The 24,420-nt window shown below is 49.0% G+C and overlaps 1 protein-coding gene across 2 annotated transcripts in view; it reads left to right on the forward strand.

Moving 5' to 3' along the window:
• The window catches only part of CDK5RAP1 (CDK5 regulatory subunit associated protein 1), a 194,940-nt gene that overhangs the window by 122,984 nt on the left and 47,536 nt on the right, over positions 1 to 24,420 (forward strand). The gene's annotated exons all lie outside the window — the stretch shown is intronic.

The following is a 24,420-nucleotide window of genomic DNA, read 5'->3' on the forward strand; positions in this document are numbered from 1 at the left end:
ACGTTTTGGGAGTAAGGGAGGCCTCCTGGAGGGGTCTTGCCAGTCCCTTGGGCGCGTCTCCAGAGAGCCAAGTGCTGCCTCTTGTGCTCCTCGGCTGGTCATGCTTGCTGCCTGTGAACAATGCCCCTCTGTGGGAGGCCTGCGTCCAGTGCCAGGGCCTGGGCCTGCCTTAGCTCCTGCTTCCTGCCTCTTGGCTCTGATACACTCACTGGAGTCACCATGCACGACTCCTCTCTGTTGGCCTGACACACCTTGGAGCCCAGGGCCGGCATGGCCCTGTGCTCAGTGCCGCTCAGCGCTCCCATCAGACTGCTGACGGCCTTTCTGTCCCGCTCTCACCTCTTTCCAGCTCCCAGGCCTTTGCTTGTGCTGTGTCCTGTTCCTGGAATGCCTGGTCCATTCCCTCAAAGGTCCATCTTGCCCCATCTGGGCAGCAGGACAGGGGAAAGCCTTTGGAGTTTGACAGATGTGGTTCAATCCTTGCTCTTGGGTTCATCAACTGTGAGGCCACGGGAAAATTGCTTCCCTCTGTGAGCCTCTGTTTCCTCAGTTGTAAATTAGGACTGTTTTGACAGTCACACATTCTTGGAACATCAGAGAATTCAGTAAATGGTAAATGCTGTTATTATTGTTGGAATATTAACGTCACTGATCTTCAAGGCCTAATTCAGAAGGCAAGATCTGCATAGAGCTGCCCGACTGTTGCCCCACCTGGACCGATATCCTCCCGGGAGCCCCCAAAGTACAAATTATTTACTCTCTTGGGATTTGGATCCTCTTCTGCCTTGAGAGATGTCCACTTTATCCATCCACCCATCTATGCATTCACTAATTCATTCCAGTCTCCTCTCTGGTCTCCCTCTTCCCACCCCTAGTCCCCCCCAACCCCACCAAAATCCAATTTCCACCCAGCAGCCTGAGTTAGCTTTTAAAAAATTACTCAGATTTTGCCACATCTGTGCTTATTAACAGCTCCCCCCCCCCCCCCCCCCCCCGCCAAAGGCCTCTGTGGCTCTTACAAGAAAATCCAAGCTTGACAAGGTCCCACCTGGTTGGCTGCAGCCCGCCTCTCAGGGCTCATCGCTCATCACTTTGCTTCTCTCTCCTCTCACTCCTACCTCAGGGCCTTTGCACATGCTGAGCCCTCTCCCAGGAGTGCTCTTCTCCCAGCTTGGCTCCCTCTCATTCCCCAAGCCTCAGCTTCAGTGTCCCCTCCTTGGAAAGGCCTCCTTACCTGGCCACCCTTGCTAAGGTAGGGGTCTTTTTGCTCTTCTCTCTCACTGCTCACTGATGGGTGTCCCCACCGGTACTTAGGTCTGCAAACTAGCACCATCGTTCCACGGATGATGCCACATACTAAGAAAAGGGGCCAGAACACAGTGCAAGCCGATAGCCAAGAACCGGTCGCACCACCCTTGGTTCTGCCATGTGGAGGCTTCTGACCCAGATCAAGGTGATAAAGAATCATGAGGGCAAAGAAGGAAGGTCTGTGAGGATATTTCTTTTTTTTTTATTCAAAAAATTTTTTCTAAATGTTTTTATTTATTTATTTTTGAGACAGAGAGAGACAGAGTGTGAGCAGGGGAGGGGCAGAGAGAGAGCAAGGCACAGAATCCGAAGCAGGCTCCAGGCTCTGAGCTGTCAGCACAGAGCCCGACGCGGGGCTCGAACTCACAGACGGCGAGATCATGACCTGAGCCAAAGTCGGACGCTCAACCGACTGAGCCACCCAGGCACCCTGTGAGGGTATTTCTTTCTTTTTTTTTTCTTTAATTTTAATTTTTTATTTTTTAAAATTTCCACCGAAATTAGTTAGCATATAGTGGAACAGTGATTTCTGGAGTAGATTCCTTAGTGCCCCTTACCCATTTAGCCCATCCCCGCTCCCACATCCCCTCCAGTAACCCTCAGTTTGATCTCCATATTTATGAGTCTGTGAGGGTATTTCTTATGAGACAGCTACAGCTGTGGTCCCTCTTCCCACTCTCCCGGTGAGGAGAGAGGGGCATCTGCCCCTATTGCGGGCCTAGAGGGAGGGGGCTTTCCAGGGACCAGGTAGGGGTCCAGGGGACATGCAGTGGCCTGGTTTCTATCTTCTGCCTGAGAGAAAGAGGCTGTGAGCTGCTGTCACAGTGGGCAGAGTGGCTTCTGAGGAAAATTCTGGCTCTGGACAGAGTCAAAGCTTGTGTGTATGCTTTTCCAAGGACCCTGCAGGACAGCGGTCTAGTTTGGGGTTGGTTTAAGTCCTTTGCAACACCATCTCCTGGACAGGTGCAGAAAGGATTCTAGAGAGCCAGGGGCTGGGGGTGGCATGAAGGGTGGTCAGCCACTGGCGGGGCTCTGCCCTTGTCTGGGGTTGCAGCTCAAGAGGCCTGGCAGGGAGGCTTGAAAATGCCCTCAAGAAGGTGCCCATGAGAGCTCGAAACATTTTTTGCCTCCCTAGAGATGAGAGAGCCATCTTGCAGTACTAACAGCCAAGGGAAACCTGCCCCCTTTTCCTCTCTTTTCTGACTGTGCTCCATCCCTGGATGGAGCCAGAGAGAAAGGGAACAGGTTGTGTGTGTGTGTGTGTGTGTGTGTGTGTGTGTGTGTGTGAGAGAGAGAGAGAGAGAGAGAGAGAGAGAGAGCGCGCACATGAGCCTCTCTCCCCTGTCTGTACCAAGCCAGTCCATAGAAGCCTTGGTTTAGGGGTGGGGAGAGAGTGTGAAATCAAAGATACCGAAAGCTGGACACACAGCCACAGCAAAGTGTCAAAGTAGAAAAGACCACTTCCATTCTATAGATCACCAAACTGAGGCCCAGAAAGGATAACACCCACGGGATTAACACCTCCATTTTCCAGACGAGCGAGGTCCTTGGAGAAGGGAAGTGACGTGCCCAGGGTCCCACAGCCATAAAATGTGGACCCAGGATTTGGACCCAGTTCTGTGTGACTCTGGAGCCTATGACATGTCCCTTTGTCCCAGCTGACCCCATCACCTCCAGCTGGGACAGGGACATCCTTTTCTGAGGAGTCCATGGTCCTGTGGAGAACCAGAGTCTGTGAGGACATGGCTGGGCTGGACAGATGAAAATCCGGAGGACTTACACACTGTTACCATCTTGGAAGGCAAGATGGAAGTCTCCTTCAAAGCTCTCCTGAGTGGGCTCGGGTCCTCAATTTAAAAGGGCTTTGTTGGCACCAAAGGTACCATGAGAGTGGCAGAAAGATTTCACCTCTTGCGCCCATCCCATTGCCTGGTAACGGCTGTTGCAGTCCTCGGGGGTCTGGACTCAGCGGAAGAGCGTGATGACGGACTCACAGTGTGGCCACGAGCCATATCGACGTGTTGCTCTTGCCGAGTGCCACCTGCGTTCTGGTTGAAGATTTTGTGGTTCCTTGTAGAACATCAAGGAGATAACAGAGCGGAGAGAAAACATGCAGACAACATGGAGTTTGCTGATGCTTTTGGACACGTCAGTTCTTCTCTCTGGGCCTTAGCCTCCCCAGCTGTCAGGTGAGGACGCCGGGCTTCTTGATGCTGGAGGTCAGACTGGCTCAGGCAGCCTTTGCTTATGGCAGAGGGGGTTCACTGAATTAGCAGGGAGGAACGGCCTGTTCCGGAGGACACGTCTGTTCTCAGGAAGGCTCACTCCCGTTGACCCAGGGCCAGTGTGGGTTCTGTCTGAGGGACCTGTCCAGTGGTGTGGGCCAAAGGAACTGTTAGGCGGCCCAGCACAGCATTATGTACAACAGCCCTAAGGGGGGACCAGCTTAAATGTCCAGCAACAGGGGACTCATCAAATAAATTGTTTATTTTAGAAAGTTACTTCTGTTTTTTAGAAAAAAAAATTTTTTTTTCATCTAGAAAAAATACTGGAAGGAAACTCACCAAAATGGTAACAGTGTTCATTTCTTGGAAGTGTCATCACAGGTGACTTGTACCACCTTCCTTGTGTTTTCAGAATTGAGAACATTTTCACACTGAATACATTTTTTTGGATCAGCAAACAGCCCCATGAAATGGCTTGAAAATGAGTAAATAAAGGTTGGGTGGAGAACAGGGGAGTGGAGGAAGTCTCATTCCTTTCCCAGCGTCACCCACAGCCCCCACCACCCAGGATTTCAGGGAGACATGGGTGGCAGACGGGCCGGCAGATAGACAGATGGATAGATAGCCGTTCCAACAAAAGCCCAGTCACGCCAGTCCCGGAACCACCACTGAAACTTCACGGGCGTAATCCCTCTTTTGTGGGACGGGAATAGATTCAGTGCAAACAAGCATTGGCTAAGCCAGACTTCTAACTCTTCCCAGGGAGACAAAGACCAGATATGCCCTGCCCTTGTAGGGCTCACAGTCAAGGTGGGGGTCCACACAAGGTGGGGGACACACAGTGGGTGTGTCCCACAGGGACGGAGAGGTCAGGCTTTGGGTCATGATCAGGGTCAATGCAGGCAGAGGGATAAGCGTGGTGACTTTCCCCAACTCGGGCAGCGTGGGACAGGGTAGAGGTCAGCTAGGTGTTGGTAAGTGCCCTTAGAAGGGGAAGCCCACGGTGATAGTGCAGTAACTGAGGTGAGACCAGGCCCACTGCACCGGGTGCTGTGATGGAGGTCAACACAGGACGTGTCATCAGGGCCAGAGTGTGGGGCACAGGCAAAGGGTGTCAAAGGGTAGAGGAGGGAGGTGATCAGCGCTGTGAGGGGGGTCCACGTGCACCTAGAATGTGACAGTTGCCAACAGCTCAGAGGGCATGCGCTGCCTGACTGGGGACGAGGTTAGATCAGAGAAGGCTTCACGGAAGGGGTAACATTTGATCTGGGCTTCGGGGATAATGGTAAGAGGCTGATAATGAGGGCTAGGAGAGGAGGGCTTTCCAGGAGGAGGGGCAAACGAAGGAGGTGGGTTTTGGAAAGAGAGACTCTGGGGGTCTCATCTAAGTCTTGTGACGGAACAGAGTAGGTGGTAGGGAAGCAGGCTGGGCCATCTGCACCAGAAACTAGACCACAGGTTGGAGGTGAAGTGGGGCTGGGGTCCTGGTTGCCCCTTGGCACACCCTGGAGCCTCCCTCAGGCAGGGGCCAGTCTGGTGTGACCTCCGAAACCAGGCCTCTAGGACCCTGCTTGTCTGAACACCCTGGCCTCAGCTGTCTTGAGGCCCCTCTCTCTCTGTCACACACAAGCTGGTTTCTGTACATTTTGGCCTCTTTTTTCTGTCCTCTTTCCTCTGCCTCTCTCTGTCCCTGTCTCTGTCCATCTCTTGCCAACTCAGAGGCCCAGGAGGGAGCTGGGGGAGCCCTGTGGAGAGCACAGGTGTTGGCACTTTGAGAGGCGATCCCCCACCGACCCCCCTCCCCCCTCCCAGCTACCCACGGGTGGCCTTGGCCAAAGTGCCGCCAGGAGGGGCTGGAGCCCTGCCCTCGTCCCTGAGCAATGACTGACTTGCTGGCTCAGTTGTGGACCTTGAAAGGAACCACCCAAGCATATGAGCACTCGCTCCCTGTCCAGGCCCTGTTCTGGCACCCCGTTAACTCTTTTACACGCAGACGACAGTGGCTGTGGCAAGTGCTTCCTTAAAGCCCAGCTGGGGCTGCGTGAGGGCGCTCTTAATTTGAAGATTTCTGTGAAGATTATTTTAGTCGTTATTGTTGACATTGTGTAGCTGTAACTGGAAAAACTAAGTGGTTTTACAAGCTGGGAGTTGTTATGAGGACTGTCCTTTGGAGTCTGTCTTTAGAAACAGTGTCTGGGTGTGTGATATGTGTGTGAGCTGGAAAGTGGGGGTTCCTGGATCAGGCCTCTGAGAGCAGCTGAGGCTCCAAGTGGGGAGCCTCAGTTTCAGGGCCTCAGAGGTTCAGCCTCATGACCTCCCAAATGGTCACCCTTAGAGGCAGCCTCTCAGGGGTGACCAGGTCAGGAGGTGGGAAGGCCCCCCTGGGCAGACCTGGGGAGGTACCTGGGAGCTGGAGACTTGTTATGTGTGTGTGGGCCTGTGCAGGTTAGGGGTCTATCTGCAATATTGCTTCCTGACTCCCTCATTCTCTCTCTTTAAAATTTTTTTAAATGTCTATTTTTGAGAGAGAGAGAAAGAGACAGAGACAGAGCACGAGCAGGGGAGGGGCAGAGAGAGGGAGACACGGAATCTGAAACAGGCTCCAGGCTCTGGGCTGTCAGCACAGAGCCTGATGTGGGGCCTGAACCCACGAACTGTGAGATCATGGCCCGAGCCAAAGTCAGACACAACCAACTGAGCCACCCAGGTGCCCCTCCCTCATTCTCTTTAGTAGCTCAGGACTGGTGGGACAGACAGACACAGTCAGCCAGCAGGTCAGTGGGCTGGTCAGCTAGTTGTATTTCACACCCTTTGTGTGTGGACACAATTCTGGGTGCTTTGGGCGAAGCAGGGAGCAAACAGACTGTGCCCCCTGCCTTCCCGGGCTCACATTCTCCTGGAGAGAGAGAGAGAGTGAGCCAGAAATGGACAAGGAAATATAAAAACACAGCACTCACTTGTCTCAGTCATGAGGACAGAGATCAAAAATAAGAAACAGGTATGGAATGCTCAAACCATCAGAGCTGCAGGAGGGTTTGAGTGGTTTTAGCCCCTCGGGGAACTAGATGCCCTCCCCTAACACCCCCCCCCCCCACACACACCAGGCAAATCTCCCCTTGTTCTGCTTCCGAATTTCACACGTTTCCTTTCTTTGCAATGCAATTTTGGGGGCTGATTATGTATGGAAGGAGGGCTTGTCTGAGGTACAGAATAGGAATGGCCCTACCATTTCTGAGTGCTTACTGCCTGCCAGACTGAGCCTCCGGCCAGCCAGTTCACTCTCCTCCCCTCGTTGTACAGATAAGGGATTGGAGGTGCGGAAAGGAGGGTTGACTTGCTCAAGGTCACACAGCTCCCCGGATAAGAGGCCAGGATCTGAACTCTGGTCCATCTGACTCCGAAACTGGCACTCAGTCTTTTAGCCACCACCTCCCGCACGCCTGTTGTTGGGGTGCTGTCCTTACCTGCCTGCCACATCTGCCTTTACGGTTTGCAATGTCTGCCAATGCCTGGGATCACTATCTATTCAATGTGCATTCAGGTAAGTGGAGTCACGTTTGAAAACTTAAATACATTTGATTTTCTATTTCTTACGTAAATTGCATAACATTACCCAAAGTGAGAAAACAATACTGCTTCCCATAAATCAGAGGTGACAACACGACCTTAGCGGTCACAGTGGGTATTAGACGCTATAACTAAGCTTAGTGAGCACTTACGCGCCCTTTGCTTGCATTATTAAATGGGACCATTTAACCCCACGCTGATGCCTGGAGGTGGGTACTGTTTTATCCTCATTTTTCAGATAAGGTTCGGATGAGTCCCTTTACGAGAGGCGAGATATTTTTTCTAAGGTCACGGTGAAAACAAGCAGAAACACATGGTGGAACTCTGGCTAGCCATGTTGCCCGCTCGAGGCACCTGGAGAGAATCCAGTGTTTGGAGAGGTGTTGAACTAGTGTTCTGCTGAGCCCTTTGTATTGGAAGGGTGGAGAAAGAATAGGAAGGTGAAACACTTTCTCATGCTCGCTGATGGTGTGAGAGGCAGCTCCACTTCTGGAAAAGCTGCACCAGGTTATCTATCACGTATCAAAGAGTGCTTTGGAGCACTTTCTGAGTGTGCGTGAGCCGGATCACAAATATCTTACCCCCGTGAGGCAGTTGTGTTCACTGGCACTAGCAGAGGCTCTAACACCCAGATGAAGTGAGTTCTTTGCACCTTTTCTGGCCTTGCAATCTCTGTGGATTGACAGCGTCTTGTGCTTTGCTTATCTTGACTTCCTGGGGCCCGGGAGGGGAGCAGGGGGACCCATCAGGCACCTCACTCGAAGTCACCCATGTGGATTGGGTTCCTGTGCTAACATTTACTACTAAGTCACCCAGTCCTCCAGGAGACGAGAGAGGCGAACCAGCAGACCCATCTGAAGTGGGGGGGAGGGGGCATCGCAGAGCTGCATTTCCTGTCTGCACAGTACACATAGCCAGACCCATCATCCCTCCCCACAACGTTTGTGCCAGTTTCCATTTGTACCCGCAGAGTATGAGCACTCTTGTCCCTCCACTCTGGCACCGACGTATGGTGGTGTCTCTTCCTTTCAATTTTAATCTTTCTGGTGGGTGTGCTGATGCCATCTTTCCATGAAGCGTGCCCCTGGCTCGGTATGGCGCTCAGGAGGAAGTCCAGCTCTCAGCCTTGGCTCTGCGTCCTCCAAGGTCCAGCCCTTCTCTGTCCAGCCTCCCCTTTAACTTTCCTACCATATTCACCTGAGCGTGTGTTTTTCCTTCACACATCCGGTCAGTTCATTCTTTCTCTGCTTTTTTCACGGCTGGTTCTTCAGCCTAGAATGTGCTCCTGCCCTTGCTCATCTGACCACCTCCCAGTAATCTTTTTAGACTCACCATACGTGTCACCGCCTTCGTGCAACCTTCCTGGACATGTCACTCAGAGGAAGTCATTTCCTCCGTAGTGCCACGAAGGTCCTTTCCAGCTATTTCTCCTGCAGCTTTGATTACCCCGCTCTGTAACTGCCTCACCCTCTAGACTGGGAATTCCCTGAGCAGAGACACCCGTCTGACCCATTGCCGTGTTTCCAGCACCCAGCACAGAGTCCGCACATACTAGGAGCTCGGGACACATTTCACGGCATTGACAGAGGCGGCCGTGGTAACGGCACGGCTGCTGACAGTTGCCACATGCTCACCTGTGCTGGGCACATCGACTCCCTCATTTAATCCTCACCACTCCCCTGTGGGAGGGAGAGGTGTTACCATCCCTGTGACACAGGCGAGAAACGTGGGGGCCTAGAGAGATGAGGAGACCTGCTCCGGAAAACAGCCACGAATGCATCAAAGCTGGAAAATGTCTGCGCACCTTCTCACCGCTTGGGCATCTGCTCAGATGTCCCCTCCTTGGATGGGTCTTCTTGCATTTTCTTCCTGCACTGCCCATCCACAGCCCCAATCTCTCTCCATCACAGACCCTCACTTTCTGGCCTTCTTAGCCCCCATCACAGCCATCAATGGTCCTTTTTACTTATTCATTGATGTGCTTCTTGTCTGTCCCCCCAACCCTGGACAGTGAGCTCATGGGAACTGTGACTTTGTCACGGCCACCACGTCGCCCCAGCAGACTGCCACACTGTGTGGCAGACAGTAGGGGCTCAATACGCGCTGACTGGAAGCAGATCAATGGGTACTCGTACTCTTTTTTAAAAAGTTTAAGAAACAGGTATAAAGAAGATATGTAGATAGACTTAAGGATTTGTGCATTTCAAGCTGTATAACTTTTATCTTAAAGTTAAAAAACATAAGCAAATATTGAACTCTGTAGTTAAAGAAATGAGTCCTGAAGTGTTTAGAGGTAAAGTGAACTGCTATCTGCAGTTTACTCTGAAATGCATCAAAAAACAAGATTCTTGGATGGATGAAACGATGGATAGACAGACACGTGATAGGGCAAGCATAGAAAACCATTAATTATTGAAACCAGGTAGTAGGGCTAGAGGTGCTTATTATGCAATTATTTCAAATTTCCTGTATGTTTGAATATTTTTGTAACAATGAAATGTTGAGGGACAAGTCATACATGAACGGGATGATATTCCACCAGTACAAAGGATACTGAGTGAAACACAGACAAATAGTCTCCTCACCCTCAACCCACTATACTGCCTGGAGGGTTTCTTTTTCTTTTTCTTTTTTTTTTTTTTTTTCATTTTTAGAGAGAGTGAGAGACAGCTGGGAAGAGGGGCAGAGGGAGAGAGAGAGAGAATCTGAGGCAGGTTCCAAGCTCAGCATAGAGCTCGATGTGTGGCTCTATCCCACAACCCTGGGATCATGACCTGAGCTGAAATCAAGAGTCAGATGCTCAACTGACTGAGCCCCCCAGGTGCCCCTGCCTGGAGTTTTAATATTTTTTAAAATGTTTATTTATTTTTGAGAGAGAGAGAGAGAGAGGCAGAGAGGCAGAGTGTGAGCAGGGGAGGGGCAGAGAGAGGGGGAGACACAGAATCCGAAACAGGCTCCAGGCTCTGAGCTGTCAGCACAGAGCCCGACGCGGGGCTCGAACTCACGGACTGTGAGATCATGACCTGAGCCGAAGTGACGCTTAACCGACTGAGCCACCCAGGCGCCCCCTGCCTGGAGTTGTAATCACTAGAAACACTTCCTTGTCTGTGCTTCCAGAAAGGACCTCTCCTTTTACAACGATCACAAAGTACATTGCGTTTGCACCTTGTTCCCCTCATCCCTCATTAACGTGCGTTGGAGATTTTTGCACATCAACACATAACAGTTTTAGTATTTCATCTCATAGGGTGTATCATTCCATAGCTTTCCCCCCCTTATCTCCAGCCATGGGCGTCTCACCCACACTCCCTCCTCACTGCCTCCATGGCCCCTTCCAGCTATTTCTACTGCAGCTGTGCTTGCCCTTAGGAAAGGAAGCATAAAGCACACCGCTGAGCTGTTCCACCTTGAGGCCCGGGGGCTGACCTTTTTGACCCTCGTATCAGTCATTGACTGCTCCTGTCTGAAGGCAATTCTCTAGAGAAGGGGGCGCTGTCAGTAGCCAACCCCGACAGTGACTGGGGGTTGGCGCCCTGTAAAGAGGATCCGGGCGGGGCCGTGCCAGTGTCCACAGTCCACCCCGTACACTGCTCAGTTTGCTACGCTTGTCATTCTATGTTCACTGTATCCATGCACAGCTGCTCACAGAATTCTGGGTGATCATTGTTATGGGCTGAAATGTGTGCCGCCTAATTCATGTGTTGAAGCTCTAACCCCAAGTACCTCAGACTGTGATCATATCTGGAGATAGTGCCTTTAGACAGGTGATTAAGTTAAAACGAGGCCATAGGGTGGCCCCGACCCAGTCTCACTGGTGTCCTTATAGAAAGAGGTGATGGGGCACCTGGGTGGCTCAGTCAGTTGGGCGGCCAACTTCGGCTCAGGTCATGATCTCGCGGTCCGTGGGTTCGAGCCCCGCATCGGGCTCTGTGCTGACAACTCAGAGCCTGGAGCCTGTTTTGGATTCTGTGTCTCCCTCTCTCTGACCCTCCCCCATTCGTGCTCTGTCTCTCTCTATCTCAAAGATAAATAAACGTTAAAAAATTAAAAAAAAAAGAAAGAAAGAGGTGATTAGGACACACACAGGTGTCAGGGGCACGTGTGCACAGAGGGATGACCGAGTGAGGCTGTGGCAAGAGGGCAGCCCTCTGCAAGTCATGGGGAGAGGCCTAAGGGGAAACCAATCCTGCCGGCACCTTGATCTTGGACTCCCAGAACCGTGAGAAGATGAATTTTGTAGTTTAAGCCACCAAGTCTGTACTATTTTGTTATGGTTGCTCTAGCAAACTGATGTATCATGACCCATGGGAAACTCACAACACTAACCAGACATAGTTGACTATGGGGCCTTAACTGATACTCATTATCCCCCTCCTCTACTGTCCGTTCGAAATTACCCCGATCTGCCCCACTTCTGCTGGTCCAAGTGGTGGGCTGGTCACCTGAATGGATGGTACCATATCAGGAACGCAGTGTTGGTCCCTGTTGTTAGCAGGTTGTATATTCAGTGGCAGTTAACTAGATCAGCCTCGGTGTCCCCAGTCTTTACATCTTTATCTCTTCCAGATCCCTGACTAAACTATTAAGTCACTTGCTTCAGCCCGTGACACTAAATATTCAGTCATTTTTCTCTTTTCTCAAAGTGGATGACAAAGTGTGCTGCCTGAAGCTTAGCCTGCTGAGAGGATTTCCTCTCACTGCTCTTCCAAGGTCACCCCTGAGCGAGACTATGGTGAGCGCTGGGTTTTCTCTCCTCCATCAGCTGGTTATGGGGAATGCCTGCTATGGCCTCCCATGGCCATCGGTGTGAACTGAGGGAGGAGTGTCAGCGCAGTACTAGGAGGTGACGTAGGTGACATGGAGGGTCTGGGTCATGCTGCTTACTTATGCCCGCTGGATCTTCTGAAGCCCAAACTAGACATACTGCTTCTGTCTGGTCATGGATCGCTGCTGGTCCTGCCTGACTTTATGACTTGGTGGATAATGTGCCTAGTGCATGTTCAGTTCTGGTCTCATAGTCAACTGATGCCCTACGGTCAGGTGCTTCTTTTCTACCAGCGCTCAGTTACATGTCAGGAGCTGTTTTTCTTTTCCCATTCCCTTCCCTTCCTTTCCTTTCCCTTTCCCTTTCCCTTTCCCTTTCCCTTTCCCTTTCCCTTTCCCTTTCCCTTTCCCTTTCCCTTTCCCTTCCCTTCTCTTCCTTCCCTTTCCCTTTCCCTTCCCTTCTGTCTTCTCTTTTCTCTTTTATTTATTTTGAGAGAGAGTGTGTAAGTGGGGAAGGGACAAAGAGAGAGAGAGAGAGAGAATCCTAAGCAGACCCCACACCACCAGCACAGAGTCCGGTGTGGGTCTCGAGCCCATGAACTGCGAGATCATGACCTGAGCCTAAGTCGGATGCTTAATCGACTGAACCACTTGGGCGCCCCCAGGAGCCACTTTTTCAATAGTATACGGATCACAGCTGAAGATGGCATGGCCTTGACCCGGAATTCTAGCAGGCTTCTCTGTGACTCCCTTAGTGGGATGTGTCAGACACTCCACATGGTTTCTTTCTCTATCACAGATACTTCTAGTACCATGAGGTCAGCCTGGTCACATGGTTCCAGCAACAGCACTGCAGAGCCTTTTTATTGCTCCAGACCCCACTCCAAACTAGCATAGTAGATGCTCAATAAATATTCCCCTCTGTGGGGGAAGAAGTACAGGGCAGGAGTTATAAATGCAAATACTAGTAGGGCAAGGTTGCCAGAAAAAAATATAAGCAGTCATTTAATTATTCTGGCCAGAAAATATGCAGGAAGCTTACTTAAATTTGAACTTTAGATGAATAATGTATCAGTTTAGGTATATTTCTTGCCATATTTGGGACATACTTACACTAAAAATTATTCATTGTTTACTGAAATTCAAACTTAACTGGGTGTCTGGTGCTTTTATTTATTTAAAAAAAATTTTTTTTAAACTTACATCCAAGTTAGTTAGCATATAGTGCAACAATGATTTCAGGAGTAGATTCCTTAATGCCCCTTACCCATTTAGCCCACCCCCCCTCCCACAACCCCTCCAGTAACCCTCAGTGTGTTCTCCATATTTATGAGTCTCTTCTATTTTGCCCCCTCCCTGTTTTTATATTATTTTTGCTTCCCTTCCCTTATGTTTATCTGTTTTGTATCTTAAAGTCCTCATATGAGTGAAGTCATAGGATATTTGTCTTTCTCTGACTGACTAATTTCACTTAGCATAATACCCTCCAGTTCCATCTATGTAGTTGCAAATGGCAAGATTTCATTCTTTTTGATTGCTGAGTAATACTCCATTGTATAGATATACCACATCTTCTTTATCCATTCATCCATCAATGGACATTTGGGCTCTTTCCATACTTTGGCTATTGTTGATAGTGCTGCTATAAACATGGGGGTGCATGTGTCCCTTGGAAACAGCACACTATATTCTTTGGATAAATACCTAGTAGTGCAATTGCTGGGTCGTAGGGTAGTTCTATTTTTAATTTTTTGAGGAACCTCCATACTGTTTCCCAGAGTGGCTGTACCAGCATGCATTCCTACCAGCAATGCAAAAGAGATCCTCTTTCTCCGCATCCTTGCCAACATCTGTTGTTGCCTGAGTTGTTAATGTTAGCCATTCTGACAGGTGTGAGGTGGTATCTCATTGTGGTTTTGATTTGTATTTCCCTGATGATGAGTGATATTGAGCATGTTTTCATGTGTCAGTTGGCCATCTGGATATCTTCTTTGGAGAAGTGTCTATTCATGTCTTTTGCCTATTTCTTCACTGGATTATTTGTGTTTTGGGTGTTGAGTTTGATAAGTTCTTTATAGATTTTGGACACTAACCCTTTATCTGGTATATCATTTGCAAACATCTTCTCCCATTCTGTCGGTTGCCTTTTAGTTTTGCTGATTGTTTCCTTCACCGTGCAGAAGCTTTTTATTTTGATGAGGTCCCAGTAGTTCATTTTTGCTTTTGTTTCCCTTGCCTCTGGAGACGTGTTGAGTAAGTTGCTGCGGCCAAGATCAAAGAGGTTTTTGCCTGCTTTCTCCTTGAGGATTTTGATGGCTTCCTGTCTTAAGTTTAGGTCTTTCATCCACTTTGAGTTTATTTTTGTGTATGGTGTAAGAAAGTGGTCCAGGTTCATTCTTCTGCATGTCGCTGTCCAGTTTTCCCAGCACCACTTGCTGAAGAGACTGTCTTTATTCCATTGACTATTCTTTCCTGCTTTGTCAAAGATTAGTTGGCCATACGTTTGTGGGTCCATTTCTGGGTTTTCTATTCTGTTCCATGGATCTGAGTGTCTGTTTTTGTGCCATGTCCAGTGCTTTCATTGGTAAATCTGGCAACCGTACTTTAGGGACTAAGCATTTAATTGCATAGGACAGTTTGGTGTGATAGGGTTCGGGGAAATAGTGAATACATTTACAGTCACACCCAATTGGAAAAAAAAAAACAGTATTTAAAATAATTTAAAGTAAAAATGACAAACAACATACCAGATTTGGCCAGAGGCTCATGAATTGGTAACCCCTGGCAAAGAGCTTGGGCTCTAGAGGTTGACTGCTGGGATTAGAATCCTGGATCCTCTGCTCACAAACTGTATGACCTTGAGCCTCAGAGGCTTCTTCTCTGTGAGGATTAAATAAGATCTGGCTTTGAAAGGGCTTAGCAAGTTGCTGGGCTCCTCGTTACTGCTAAACAAATGTTAATCTACTAGATGACTGCTAGGTTGCCTTGCAACAGCGCCATCTAGTGGGCACAGGACAGGAATGCGAGCGCGAGCTGGTGCAAGGCTAGGATCCTGGGGGCTTTAGGGGGGGGGGTCCAGTAGCCAGGCTAGTAACGCACTGGAATACGGGTCCCCAAGCTCCTTAGATTATAGTCACTCACATATCAAATCCCCTCCACAGCTTCTGCCACACACCAGCCACCATAACCTTTATTTATTTAATATTCTCCTTCAAATTGTCTCCCTATTTTTAAAGAAATCTATTCTAACAGGAAACGTTACAATTTTTAGTTAAATGCCCTAGCATCAACTTTCAGAAATAAAAGGCAGCCACATGGTGGCTTCACAAGGGAAACAGAAAAATGAAAACATTTTGGGTTTTCCTGGACAATGTGGCAAAAAGACGAATTGGAGCATCTCTCTGTCTCTCTCTCAACAGAGAGCTTGCCACAACAACACCCCAAGTGTTAAAGACGGGCTAGCTTCCTACCGAGACTTTGTTCTGGCTGCCATCAGAAGAGGGGGGAAAGAATGAAAAAGGGAACAAGGACGTTCCCCCTTCGTGATTCAGCACCGCCTTCTCTGTGCAGAGTCTCACACAGCAGGGGCAGCACCTGTCGACGCTGGAGGAGACACTGATGGGGGCAGACGTGTTGAAACTGGGCCCTTCATCTCCACTTTGACTAGAACATTCCTTTTATTTTTTTTAAGTTTGTTTATTTATTTTGAGAGAGAGACAGAGTGAGGGGAGGAGGAGCAGAGAGAGGGAGACACAGAATCCCGAGCAAGCTCTGTGCTCTCAGCGCAGACTCCGATGTGGGGCTTGAACTCACAAACGGTGCAATCATGACCTGTGCTGAGATTAAGAGTCGGAGGCTCAACTGACTGAGCCACCCAGGCACCTCTTCACTAGAGCACTTCTGCTTTTATGTGGTTTGAATGCAGTGAAAAGGAAAATTGCTATTAAACAGTCAAAACAGTACAAAATCCATACCTTGCACTGCAGCCATGTCTACTTCCTGTGGAGGCTGAAGAATTTATCCGAGGAGAAAAGGCTCGTTTGCTCAGGAAAATGGGCCTTTGGACCTTGAAGGCAATGCCCCTGGCATGGAGAGGGACGTAGTGGTTTTAAAACGTGTCCACAAATTCTTTAAGCCCCCTTTAAGAAGGGGGACAACTTAGTGGTTCACTTTTTTTTTTAATCTTTATTTATTTTTGAGAGACAGAGAGAGAGAGACAAAGCATGAGTGGGGGAGGGGCAGAGAGAGAGAGAGAGAGGGAGACACAGGATCCAAAGCAGGCTCCAGGCTCTGAGCTGTTAGCACAGAGCCCGACGCGGGGCTCGAACTCACGAACCGTGAGATCATGACCTGAGCCAAAGTCGGCTGCTTAACCGACTGAGCCACCCAGGTGCCCCCTTAGTGACTCACTTCTAATGAAGAGATTATGACAGAAAATGAAGGTGTGTGATTTTTAAGACCAGCTCATAAAACCTGCAGCTTCCCTCTTTCCTCCTTGCTCAGATGGCTTGTTTTGGCAGAGGCCGCTGGCATGTTGAGAGGATGCTCAGCAGCCCAACGGAGAGATCTGGGTGGTGAGGACCGGAGGCTTCCAGCCAACCACCATGTGTGTGAATCATCTCGGGAGAGGATTGTCCAGCTCTGGTCAAGCCTTTGGGAGATGCAGTGTTGGAAAACATCTTAACTGTAACCTCATGAGACACCTTGAGCCAGAAGACCCCAGCTAAGCCTTTTCTGTATATTCTTGACCCACAGAAACTATGTGATAATAAATGTTTTTAAGCCACAAAGTTACGGGATAGTTTGTTAGGCAGCAACAGATAACTAATACAAGGGGGAAACAGAGGGAGCCAAGTGTAGCTATAGTGCAAATAAAACAATGTCCTTTTTGGGGAAAGGGTTTTCATCTGAGACAAGGACTCAACAGCTGAACTCTGGACTCTCCCATTTCACACTTTAGAAGATTGAGTTGCAAAGAAGAGGATGCCACGCATTGAGCTCCAGGTCACGTTGCTGTTAATCCTCAAGAGGGCTGTGGGATCTTGAGCCGTCCTCAAGAGGAGGCTATTTTGCCTCCATCCAAAATCACGTGCAAGTGGGCGCTGGGTCTGGACCAGTGCTTGGCCTCTGGCTCCTACTCCACTGCCTTATCAAGTGCCCGGGCTCTCACCAGAGGAGCAGGAACCCTCCTCTGCACCCCTGCGTCCTTGGACTTGGAGGCTTGGAGGTGGGGAGACATGGATGCACGTTCCAGTTTGTCTTTGCATCCCCCCACATCACAGCCATCTTCCGTTCCTGTCTGTCTGCCCTGCTGACTTCAGCTCCAGCTCCAGACACAAAGACAACAGCCTAGCGGAGCCCATTTAAGCCACTCCCACGGTTCTGTGAGTTGTAGGGATAAGGGGTCCCTACAAAGACCCCCCTCATATACATCACTCCTAGTGGTTCTGTACGGATCAAACCCTGATTGACCCTGATACTCATTCTCCTTGTTTCCACTCTTGGATCCTGGTTGATTTGCTGTGAAACCAATGATTTCTTAAGAAAGATCTTGAAACTAGCTAACTCAGGGCAGCAACGTTTCCTGAGCCAGGTCTTGTACACATTATTTTGTGTTTACAGTAATGATGCACTGGTACTGTTAGGCCCCTCTCCCCTCTTTTCCAGTGATGAAGTGAGGCTCAAATAATTTGCTTGAGATGCTTTTCCAGGAAATCGTTGGCATGAATGATAATAATAGCTTATGTTTCTTTTTTTAAATTTATTTTTATTTTTATTATTTTTTGATTTTTTTTAATGTTTATTTATTTTTGAGAGAGAGAGAGAGGATGGAAAGTGAGCAGGGGAGGGGCAGAGAGAGAGGGAGACACAGAATCTGAAGCAGGCTCCAGGCTCTGTGCTGTCAGCACAGAGCCCAATGCAGGGTTCGAACCTACAAACAGTGAGATCATGACTGGAACTGAAGTCAGATACTTAACTGACTGAGCCACCCAGGTGCCCCATTAATAGCTTATGTTAAGCCCTGACTAACTACATGCCAGGCATAGTGCTAGGTACGTGTGTTACATGCAGTGGCTGATTGGATCCTCACAAAACTCCTCTGAGATGGAGGTTTTGCAGATAAGGACACTGGGGCTCTGAATGTCTGCCCAGTGGAACATGAAGGAAGTGACCCACACCACTTTCAGCCGAGTCTTTAGTGATATCCGGCCCCTCTGCCCACCCTCACTGCCCCATCCTGGTGACGGCGGGGGTCGTGCACCGTAGATGGGGTGGTCCTGAAATGGAATATGAAGTGAATGTCTGAATGAAGAATCAGACTTCCTGTGTCGGGCTCATTGAAGTGTCAGGCCCCTTTGTTACAGAAGCACTGCCTTGATTTGTTGTAACGAATACTGTGAAAATTTAGATTCCAATTTTGATGGAGTGAGCAATTTCTGAGATGTGACTATGGAGGATAATTAGTAAAAGAAGGAAAAGGGGTGTTGGGAATAGAAAGGGAATGAAAGCAGGTGGCAGAGAAACTGTTGAGGTTTTATGATGAAGACATGAGAGAGAAGGGGTCTGAGAGGCAGTAGACCCAGGCCCTCGTGAGGGAGTCGGGGAAGGGAAAGTGAGAGAACAAGTCAGATTGCTGAAATCTGAAATTAATGGGGGCGCCTGGGTGGCTCAAGTCAGTTAAGCATCTGACTCTTGATTGCAGCTCAGGTCATGAACTCCCAGTTCGTGAGTTTAAGCCCTGCATCCAGCTCTGCACTGACAGTGTGGCACCTGCTTGGGATTCTCTCTCTTCCCCTGTCTCTGCCCTCCACCCCCTTCAAAAAAAAAAAAAAAAAAAACTAAAAAAAAATCTGAAATTAATCATCAAACAGAGACTGGTCTGTGTTGTAAGGGCAGGGACTCAAGCCCGTTTCCTCCTCCCCACTGGCTGACATTTAAGGCAGGCGTGCCTCTGAATAGCTGGTCACTGTGAAGGGCCTGCCTCCCTCCTTTCCTCCTGAGAACATCTCCACTGGGTAGGACCCCGGGCTTCACGGGGCCAGTTCCTGCCCCCTAGTGGTTCAGAGCCTTCATGGTTTTGGTGAGACCTGCAGTCTTCACTCCCCCTGGTAGGTCAACTCCAGCTCACTGGCAATCTTTGACAGGCTGAAGGGCAAGGGCTGTGGGCGAATTTATCAGAGACCAGACAGAGCCTACAGAGCCAGACAGCCTGGCTTTGAATCCTGGCTCCACACTCACCAGTGCATGTCCCCGGGCAAGTGAGTCCATCTCTCTGTGCCTCAGGCTCTGCATCTGGGAGGTGGGGCAATAACAACACAACCCTCCAGGGCTATTGGATTCATGAGATTAAGCTACCAAAAGCCTAGAGCAGAGCCTGGCGCAGAGAGAGGATGGAAAGTGAGCAGGGGAGGGGCAAAATAGGAGTCTGCTGCTCTTCCTCCTGCCTCTCCTTGCAATGCCTGTGAGGGCCGTGGGATCGTGTTGGGGAGCAGAGTGGGGTGTGGGAGGGGGAGGCCCAGGAGGAATGAGCGACAGCTCCTCTGATCTCCCTTCTGTGGGTCTGGTTGCCTCGCTCCTGCCCCAGCCCCACCTGCCCTGGCTGGTGACTTCAGGGATCTGACTCAACTTCTCTGTGCCTCTGCAAAGGGGGGCCAATCACAACAGTACCGACCTCAGAGGGCTGTGCGGAGGATTAAAGAAGCGATTACAAGTTAAACCTGCGATTGCAGAGAATATGAGCCAGAACTTCACCCTGAGTCTTCCTGAATTTCTGACCCACAGAAACCACAGAGCGTCATGAAATGAGTATTGTTGTTTAAGCCACTTAATTTGGGGGTGGCATGGTACACAGAAATAGTAGCTAGGACATGAACATGAGAGGACCCCTTCAGACTTTATCTTGTGATGGAGAGCAGGAGCAAAATTGAATGTGTGCCGTGGTCTATCCCAAGTGAATGCAAATTGCTTCTGAAGTCATTATCTGATGAGGACTGAGAAGAACACGTTTTCCAGATAGATAACTGCACACCAAGCACCAGAGGCTGCATTTAGCCGTTCTAGTAGGATGCTGCGACCGGGAGGGTACTTGACTGGTAGTCCGCCATCATCTGCCATAAGCCATTGGGTTTGCAGATTGGAGAGTTGAGATGGATGGAGTAAGCTGACCCTACCTTGTCCTTCCTACAGAATGAAACTAAAATGCTGGATACAGTGAATGAAGTAGCTCTCTGGGGATTCTGAAAGATGAATGGTGGCAGGTGGACCGCAGAAGGAAGTCATAACTGAAAGAATGAATGATCCAAAGCTGAGTTTCCCGAGTTTTTATTCCTCCTGTATCTTTCCTCCCGGACTCAAAGGCAGTGTGAGTCATGACACTGTGTGCAGGTGTGAATACAAAAAGCTTCAAGAGAAGTCCTCTCCTTCTGATCCAAGAACCAGGAAGGGGGGTGCCCTACAAGTAGACACATTGGAGGAAATCCCTTGTTTGAGAACACAGCCCACAGAAGGCAGATTGGAACTTGAAACTAACTTAGGCTGAATCTCACTGGGTCAGTTGCTAAACCAAACAGCCCTGCCCCCCAACATTCTCCACAGGATTTAAACAGGACCCAGAGTCTCCTAACATTGTGTTAAAAATGTCTAGGGGCACCTGGGGGGCTCAGTCGGTTAAGCGTCTGACTCTTGATTTTGGCTCAGGTCGTGATTTCATGGTTTGTGAGTTCAAGCCCCACATCGGGCTCTATGCTGACAGCATGGGGCCTGTTTGGAATTTTCTCTCTCCCTCTCTCTGTCCCTCTCCCACTCCCACTCTCTCTGTCTCTCGAAATAAACAAATAAGCATTAAAAAAAACTTAAAAAAATAAAAATGTCTACTACAACAACACATTGGAGATGGATCCAATCTGAATAAGAGGAAGAAAGAAAGCGGAAAGAAACAAGCAGAGCCTCAATAGAGCCCGTTTAGATCATCACAAAAGATCTACATTCATGTCATGAGAGACTCAGGATGACAGAAGAATGGTGCAGAAAAGAAATTTGAAGAAGTAATGGTTAACAACTTTCAGTGAAGTCTCACTTTCCGGATGGCGGTATGAGGAGGCTTGGGGGCCCATCCTCCCGTGAAACAAACATAACTGGTGAAAACTATAAACCCAGACTGCTCATCTCAGCGCCAACATGAAAGAGCTCGGAAGTTGTCATTCCCACCTTCATGGTAAGAAAAGAGCTCAATACGGACAATCAGTAACTCTCTCAGGCCTGTCATAGGGTAAACTGCCATCCCCAGATCTGGAGAGACAGGTGAACACATAAAATCACAGCCGAGGTCAGCTTACCTGAAGCAGAGGCTGCTGGGGAGGAACACTTAAAATGTAATTGTGACAAATTGCCAAAGCCTGAGTGTGGACTAGCTTGAGAGTTAGAAACCCCCAGTCTTCACATCTGTCTACCATCTTGACAAAGGTCCTTGGAGGAAAGGCTGTTGAAACTAGGTGAACTCTGAGTCAAGTCAAGTCAAGACAGCCTTGAGAGTGGGATCTTGCAGGGAACTAACAAGGCAGATCAAATAATGACCATTTTATGGGAATGAGGCTTTGAAGTTATTTCAATTCTGTTCTGCCTGTCTCCAGTGGCTTCTAGGCTACTGATTTTCACCAAGATTGTGGGCATTTGGTTTTCAAGTCTTCTGTGAAGTCGGAGAGTGGGAGATGGGACCAGGGTCAACTAAAACGCCCCAGAGCTCACTGTCCTTACCAAGATTCAGCAATTTTAATTGAATAAGCACACCCCAGATTGCTGCAAACCTTTGGTTAATTCAGAGAGTTCTGAAAAAGCTGGTTCTGACAATTTTTTTTTTTTTTGCCAGCTTTCTCATGGCTTTTCCATAGGAGAGAATTTTTAGAGGTCTTCAATCTGCCATTGTCACTGACATCCTTTTGAGAGAGCTTTTAAAATGTGAAAATGTTATCACTATTTAAAAGTCATGAACGTGTTCTGATTGACCTGGCTGCCTGTCAGACTATTGTGTATCCAGGGCAGTCTTAGACTAGTTAGTTAGGAATTGAAGTTGTTAGCAGAGGGGAAAGACCCATCTGTGGGCTATAGAAAGAAGTCCAAGGGAGCACTGGGAAAATAGTATTCAGAGATGGGCAGTGGATGTGTGTTCAGATAGGAATGCAGTTTGGTGCCATGGCCAGAGGGCAGCAGGACCAGTGCTGATGGTACCAGGTGTGTGTACCTGTCCTTATTCAGGTTGATTCTTGGGACCTCAGCCAAGGGGGACACTCAGTATTGACTTCATGCCTACCCAAAAAGGGACTTGAAAGTAACTAATGCCTGGACTCTCCTCAAACCCAGTCAAGTCCTGATTGCTGGTTTCCAGTCTGGAAGGTTCTTCTGTACTTTAGGGCACTGACTAGGTAGACAGATGTTCACAATGATCATTCATCTGCTTATAAAATTCAAAGATCTTCTACTTCTGTGAAGGTGGAAGATGTTTCCTTCCTTACGTCCTCACCAGAAGACACCTGCTGGTTTCCTACAATAAACCTTGAAGTTCTGAACTATATGACTATCTTCCCATGATGCCATGTTGGTTAGTGACAACAGTAGGTGGGTATGGTGGTAGGTCTGGACTTGATGAAAGATGTTTCGCAAGGGTTGAGAAACACCAGCCTGAATCTGGTCATTCTCACAAGGTCAGTGGGGTCTCCCAAAGCACAAAGGACAAGGTTTTTGTGATGTCTTGAGTTTGCCTTTTTGTCATTCTATGACCTGTGCAAGTCATCCACATATCCCCATGGCCTCCGTGCCCTCATCTGTGGAGTAAGACAGTTGGGCTAGTCCTCTAAGGACCTCAAACAATGGTTGCAAAATTAGTTTTTATTTGAGGGGACAAGCTTTCCCAGCCTGGGTAGCCCTGTTCTTCATTCTTGCCTCCAATTTTTCATATATTGTATCTGCATTCACTCTCAACTTCCTTTCATCTCTTCCTCTTCTTGGTTCCTAAAAACCAGGCGTCTTCTTCCAAAAATAAGACTCTTATGGCATCAATAATCTTTTCATATGCATCTCCAATGACTCTCCTCTATGCCTGTGAACCATGAGCACTTGGGACCAGTTTATCTTTCCTCCTATACTTCCTCCTTGTCATCCTTATCACCCTCTTGCTGAGAAAACAGAAAAGAAGTTAGTTTAACTGGATGCCAGTGAGCAAAGAGGAATGGCATATGACTTGTGATCCACCAGATTCCTGGATATCTCCCTCAGGGTCTCCCAGGCACTTCCACGCAGCATGCCCAAAGCTAAAGGCATGATCTTCCTGCTGGAGTCTACTCCTCCCATATCCCTAGTTCCCTTCAGGCTCCCCAACCTGGTACATGGGCAGCAACCTGTGCCTCACCTGGTCCCTCACCTACACTCTCAGGTCCACCTCCTGAACATCTCTCAAATAAACCATTTCACTTCTTGTATGGCAAACTTGTGTGTCATCATCTATGCCTGGAGTGTTACGTTTATCCCCAACCCCTTGTCCACCCATCCTAAGGACCCCAGAGCAGTCGCTCTGAAATCCACACTCATCTGAACATCTCCCTGTCTAGCTGAAAACCATAAAGTTCTATAGTGTAAAGTCCAAACTCTGTTCTATGGCTCCAACCACCCAGGCCGGGGTTCTTTCCAATATACTAGCTCTCAGATGATGGTGAAGAATGACAAGGGCCCCCGTGCAGAGAAAGAGCAACTTTATTTGGTGAGGAACATGGGCTGTAACACGTGCCTGTGGGAAAGGAGGGAGAGCAGTTTCCTTGGAGAGAAGGCTGCTCTGGTCCCCACATAGTGGCTGTGTCATTGTCCAGGACATGGGTCAGCCTTCTGTGAGCCCTCGGAAGCTGGGCAGGGAGTGGATTGAGCAGCAGGAAGTGGTTCTGTTGGGAGAAGCCCCCAGTCAGAATGGAGACTGGCGGTCACTGACTTTTGTTGGTATTGGCCCATCATCAAACTTGCCCTCCAAAGGAAGGGGAGGGGGCTGAGAACCTCAGGCTAGCGTCTGGGGCCTGGGGCCAAGGGGACTCCTTGTGCATTTGTTTGAGTGCATTGGTATCCATGTGTACCTATGTGTGTTGTGTGTGTGTATCCATAGCCATGTGTCTTTCTCTTTGTAGCTGTGTTGGGGTGCTGTCTGTGTCTCTCCACCTCTGTCAGCATTTCTGTGGACTTCTCTGTGCATCTCTGTGTACCTCTGTGTGGCTGTTTGTCTCCCTTTGGAGATAGTCACTGTCCCAATAGAGTCACTGTCCCAAGCCCCCCGCTGTCCGCTGTCAGGAGAAGAGCAGCAGCACCCAAATCCTGGGGATTGGGGAACAGCACTCACCAGTTTGACAGAGGCTGGGTCCCTTCCCGGAAGGCTTAGACCTTGATGACAAATTCCAGCCCATGGATCAGCATGTCTGGAAAATGAAAGAATAACCACTGCAGACCAGAGTGATGATCTCAGTGTGAAGGAGTTCAGAGATATCCCACACTTCCTGGAGGCCTGGGGACGGGCACTGGGAACTCT

Source organism: Acinonyx jubatus, chromosome A3, assembly GCF_027475565.1.
Source record: "Acinonyx jubatus isolate Ajub_Pintada_27869175 chromosome A3, VMU_Ajub_asm_v1.0, whole genome shotgun sequence".
Taxonomy (NCBI): Eukaryota; Metazoa; Chordata; class Mammalia; order Carnivora; family Felidae; genus Acinonyx; species Acinonyx jubatus.